The following is a 6,000-nucleotide window of genomic DNA, read 5'->3' as shown; positions in this document are numbered from 1 at the left end:
CTTTCTTTAGAGTCAACCATAAATGGCACTCGTGGAACTAGGATCAGGATTCTATAATAAAATTGTTCAGGGAACTAAAATGGCAAGCATATGTCTTGTCATGATATTCAATCAAATTAAGTCATTAATGGCATTTATACTTGTTTATCCAAAAAGAAGAAGAAACTCTGCATTCCATATTCCCATGAAGGTCTGTTTTTCTCTTCTGTTTCCAGAGTTGATGATATTAGGTGGCCAATGTCTTCATATTACTAAAAGTCATTAAGTCGTTCCACAGGTTTTCAACACATTTTCACTTTTCACTAAAATGTCCATAAGTATAAATTCTAAAGCAGATTTTCCCACTCTGTTCAACCCTCCTTACCCTATGTCTTTGATCTCACAATAAGAGCCATGTGCCTTATCTTGGCAGACAAGGTCCTATAGGATAGATAGATCCATGCCTACTTTTCTGACCTCAGCTCCTCACCAATCTGCCAACTTGCTCATGTTAATTAAGCTAATCTAGCCTTGTTTTTTTCTCAATCACACTAAGAACCTTCTTGCCTTGTGGCCTCTTCATTCGTATTCTCTTCCCTTTGACCTTGAGAGGCAAAAGAGTATAGTGGGTATGAGCATGGGTTCTGAGAATGGAAGGTTCTGGTTCATATCCCGGCTCTGCTACCCACTTTTTGCCCCAACTTTGCAGGTGATTTTATATGGGCTTCTATGTGTAAAACACTTGGAACAGTAAAGAGCACATATGAAGGGTCTCATAAATGATAGCTATCACTCTTGTTATGGTTATTATTATTGCTCACTTTTACATAAGTCTAATTCCTTCTTGCCATTTATGTCTCAGCTTAAATGTCACCTCTTAAAACAGACCTTCCCTTACTACCAAAGTAGCCCTGTTATTTTCCACATATCAAGATATTTTAATTTCTTCATAGCACTTATGAAATTAACTGATGTTTCCTATTGATTTATGTACATAGTTCCACCCCAAACCTCAGTGAAAACTTTGTGACAGCAAAGATCTTATCCATTTTGTCCACTGCTGACTCTGTAGGACCTAGTATATACTTGGTATATTAAGTGCTCAATAAATATTTGTCAGGTAACAGCTGCTCAAAGCTGTCTGCATGGAACTGGTTGCTTTATGAATGTAAGAGTGGGGCTAAGAGGAAATGAACTTGTGTCACATCAACTCTCTTCATAAGAGCCCAGTACAACCTCTGTCCAGCTAAGCTTGTACACAGTCTCTGATGATTATTGTTGGTATTTAATCTTCGGTTGTTCATTCATGTCAAGATAATATATATTCCAATCTGGTCATAAACAATCATGTCATATGAGGAAAAGACGCACATCTTACATAAATTAGGATATATGGCATTGTCTGATTTTACCTTCATACAAAGATCATCATTTTGTCATGAAAATAAATCAGATTGGTTCAACATAATGTTTCGTTCACAAGGATATTTTTGTTTAATGTTCAACTCCCTGAGTTACTAGATTAGGTTGGAAAATCAGGGGCTTGGTGTATGATTTCATTCCTCCAATATCCTTCCTTTTTTAAAAGAATTGTGGACCTACACAATTGCTTTGATATCTGGGGAATATCTCTTTATTCTTTTTTTTCTCTTTATCCTTTTTGTATCTACCTTCCGCCAATCAGAGTATTTAGCTTATCTTATTAATGTCTTTCCTAACTGAAAACATAGAGCTGTTTAGTCCTAAGAAATATGAATTCTGTAATACTTTTGTGGCACATCTGTGGAAGAATTCCATTTCCTGGGGTGAGTGTGAAGGAGTCAAACTACAAAAAATAAGTAGCAAAGTTGGAAAAAAGCCTTCCCAGAAATTCTGATCCCAAAATGTATGCTTGTGTCATGATATTCTTAGAATTCCGCTTTGGTGAAAAGCAACAGTTTCAACATAAATGTTTGCATGCTTTCAGATTGGAAGTTAATTTTTTTTTTTTATTATACTCCAGTTTCTCTGCAGAAGAGCTACCAGCCCATGTGATATTTTGAATTTTCTAAAAGCTCAAATTTTAAAGATTATCAGGTATAATTATTTTTGCATACGTGACTAAAAATCAGGCCTATGGATGAGTAATTGCAGTCACCGTCAGTGAGCTGAGAGACTCTTTGCTCAAGGGGAAAAGAACATTGCCTTCTCCATAAACCCTTCCACTAAACTAAATGTCTTTTTTTCTCTGTGCATTGGACCTTGGATATATGTTTTTTCACAGTTAAGCTCAAACTGTTTATATAATTTTGTTTTTTGTGTTTTTTGTGGGGTTTTTTTTGTTTTTTTGTTTTTTTTGATGTGGACCATTTTTAAAGTCTTTATTGAATTTGTTACAATATCGCTTCTGTTTTATATCTTGGTTTTTGGCTGCGAGGCATGTGTGGGATTGAACCCGTGCCCCCTGCGTTGGAAGGCAAAGTCTTAACCACTGGACTGCCAGGGAATTCCCTATATAATTTTGAATTCTGCTTTATTCCTAAGGAATGTGTTAATAATATAACTCTTTGAATAAACTCAGTTTTGTACATTTACATTTAGTCATGCAGCCAAAGGCACTAATTAGGGACCCACTCGCTGGGGCAGTTTCCTATAGGAACACACACACACACACACACACACACACACACACACACACGCAAGTGCATTTGGAAAAGAAATTCAAGACATGGGAATTTATACCGGTCAGGAATTTACAATATTATATAATATTAAACAATGTTACAAACATTGGTTAGTTAAGGAGGGAAATGCTACTTGTTGAATTTAAGACACTTGTTAAATACTGTATCAAATTAGAAAAGGATATTTGGTACTCTTACTAGTAAAATCTCTGCTCTTTTTAAAAAGTATATTATGTTATAGGTCTTGCCATTCTTTGGATACAAACTAGCTCACTTTAATAAGGAGATGTGAATTTCAGTACCTCAATAGCACTTTTCAATGAATAGCTTCAGGTTCTCAGCCTCCTTTTCAGATTCCCTTCTCTCTTAATAGCTTTGGGAGCCCACAAGCAGTATCTTATCTGTAATGATTAAGGTGTCCACTTCTGTGTACTTTTGGCCACTACTCAAATTTTCTGTAGCTCCAAAACTGTATGGCTTATTTTTTATTCTACCCTAATGGGTATAGATCCCCTTCTGTGTCCCTCACTTTTAGATGAGCTGTGGGATGAATTCAAGTGCCCTAATACATGCAATTATTGACCCAGAAGGTGGCGGAGACAGGGAGGAGAGAAAATATTTGAATAAATAATGGCCCAAACTTCCCCAATGTGATGAAAAAAATAAACCCACACATCTAAGGTGCTCAATGAACCCTGAGATGTTTGGAGAAAATTACATTAACATACATCATAATCAAATTTCTCAAAAACAGTGACAGAAAATCTTAAAAGCAGCTGAGAAAAAAAGACATGTAAAGAGGAACAAAGATAAGCATAACACCAAATTTCTTTTTGGAAAAAATGAAATTGAGAAGACAGTAGAACAACAATTTTAAACTTGAAAGAAAAAAGACTGTCAATCTAGAATACATATCCAGCAAAATATCTTTTAAAAAGGAGGTAAAATTCAGATATTTTCAAAGATTGAAAACTGAAAAAAATTCATCACCAGCAGACTTGCACTACGCAAAATGTTAAAAGAAGTTCTTTAGGCAGGAGGAGCATGATACCACATAGAAAAATGAATCTACACAAAAATGTGAAGAACACTGAAAAATGGTAAATATATAGCCTTTTTCTTAGTACTTAATGTGTTCCAAAGATATGTGTGATTGTTTAAGCAAAGTACTAAGAATGTAGTATGTGGTTTATAACGTATGTAGAAGTAAAATGTATGACAACAATAGCACAAAGTCCTAAAGGGGAGAAATGAAAGTATAGTGTTTCAAGGTTCTTATAATATATGTATAGTGGTATAATAATACTTGAAGGTAGACAGTTATAAGTTAAAGATCTATGTTGTAAACCCTAAAGCAACCACAGCAAAATGAAACACATAGATATAGCAATAAGTCAACAAGGGAGATAAAAATTAGGATATGTTGGTAAAAGTTTATAAAACTTTCAGCTACAAGATTAATAAAGCCTAAAAAAAATTAATTAGGCCTGAAAAATCTAATATAAAACATGGTGGCTATAGTTGATAATACTGTATTGTATAATTGAAATTTTCTGAGAGTAGACCTTAAATGTCCCCCTCTCCTCCCCAAAAAAGCTAAATATGCTGTGAGGTGATGGATGTGTTAATTAACTAGAAAGGGGAGATCCTTTTACAAGATGTATGTATATCAAATCACCATGATGTACACTTTAAATATCTTACAATTTTATATGTCAACTATAACTCAATAAATCTGAAATAAATAATAAAAAATGTGCAATTGAGCTAAGTAAGGCAGAAAGATGAAAAAGAGAACAAAAACAGATAGAACGATTAGAAACAAAATAGGTGGTATATTTAAATCTAACCATATTCATAATCATATTAGATATAAATGGTCTAAACACCCCATGTAAAAGGCAGAAATTATCAGGCAGGATTAAATAGCAACATCCAACTATATGCTACCTATAATAAACACATTTTAAATATAAACACAAAAATCAGTTAAAAGCAAAAAAATAAAATGGAAGTACAACACTAATGAAAAGAAAGTTGGAGTGTTTATATTAATTTAAGACAAATTAAATTTCAGAGCAAGGATGATTACCAGAAACAAAAAGATCATATCATAATGATTAAGGGGGGATTTATCAGAAGGACTTAAAATCCTGAATGTTTATGCACACAACTATTAGAGTTTCAAAATACATGAAGCGAAACTGATATAACTGCAAGGAGAAATAGATAAATCCACTCTTATGGTTGGAGATTTCAGCACCACTCTCTTGATAACAGAACAATTAGGCAGCAAATATGCAAGGAAAAAAGTAGATGTCAACTAACTTGACCTAATTGATATGTATAGATCCTGCCACCTAACAGTAGTAGAATATACATTCATTTCTGAGAACATTTACCAAGGTAGGTCATATTCTATAAAATATGAAAAGACCATAAAACAAGTGCTACTTAAATTGAAATAATGCAAGAATTCAAGTCATACAAAGTATGTTTTCTGAGCACAATGGAATTATATTATAAATCAATAATAGAAAGATTTCTGGAAAAAATTCAAATATATGAATATTAAATAGCACATTTTTAGAAAAAACACGGTTTAAAGAAGAAATCAAAATGGAAATTAGGACATATTCATGTGGATATTCAAAAGACCTAATTATCTAAAAGAACTTTGGAAATGAGGACAAATTTTGAGGACAAACATTACCTGATTTAAGGACTTCATATACCATACGGGCTAGCCATTCCACTCTTAGATACAAAGACTTATAAAGAAATGTCCATAGACCCAAACTGGAATCAACCTCAATATACTGATGTATATATATATATCAACAAGTAAATATATAAATATATTTTGATATATCTGTACTATAAAATGCTATTCAACCATTAAAAAGGAACAAATTATGGATAGATGTATGAATCTCAAATTAATTACTGTGAGCAAAACAAGCCAGATCCTTCCTCTAACTTGTTAAAAAAAGAGACGAAGTATATACTCGGTAGTTCTATTTATATAACATTCTAACAAATGCAAACTAACGTATTGTGATGGAAAGAAGATGAGTGGTCGCCTGTTGCCACCGTAGGATGGGGTTATGATATGAGAGGGAGGAATAAAAAAAGTGCACAAAGAAGCTTTTGAGTTTGATATATGTGTTCATTATTTTGATTTTGATTATGGTTTCATCGATGCATACATATGTCAAAACTTAACAACTTTTATACTTTAAATATGGCGAGTTTACTGTATGTCAATCATACCTCAATAAAGCTGTTAAAAGCAAAAGTAACAGTCACCAACCTATACCCAGCATTGCTACTGTCTTGTGCCCTGTTATGACTGAGA

The sequence above is a fragment of the Balaenoptera ricei genome, chromosome 13 (genome assembly GCF_028023285.1).
Source record: "Balaenoptera ricei isolate mBalRic1 chromosome 13, mBalRic1.hap2, whole genome shotgun sequence".
NCBI classification, from domain to species: domain Eukaryota; kingdom Metazoa; phylum Chordata; class Mammalia; order Artiodactyla; family Balaenopteridae; genus Balaenoptera; species Balaenoptera ricei.
Note: the sequence above shows the minus strand (reverse complement) of the source record.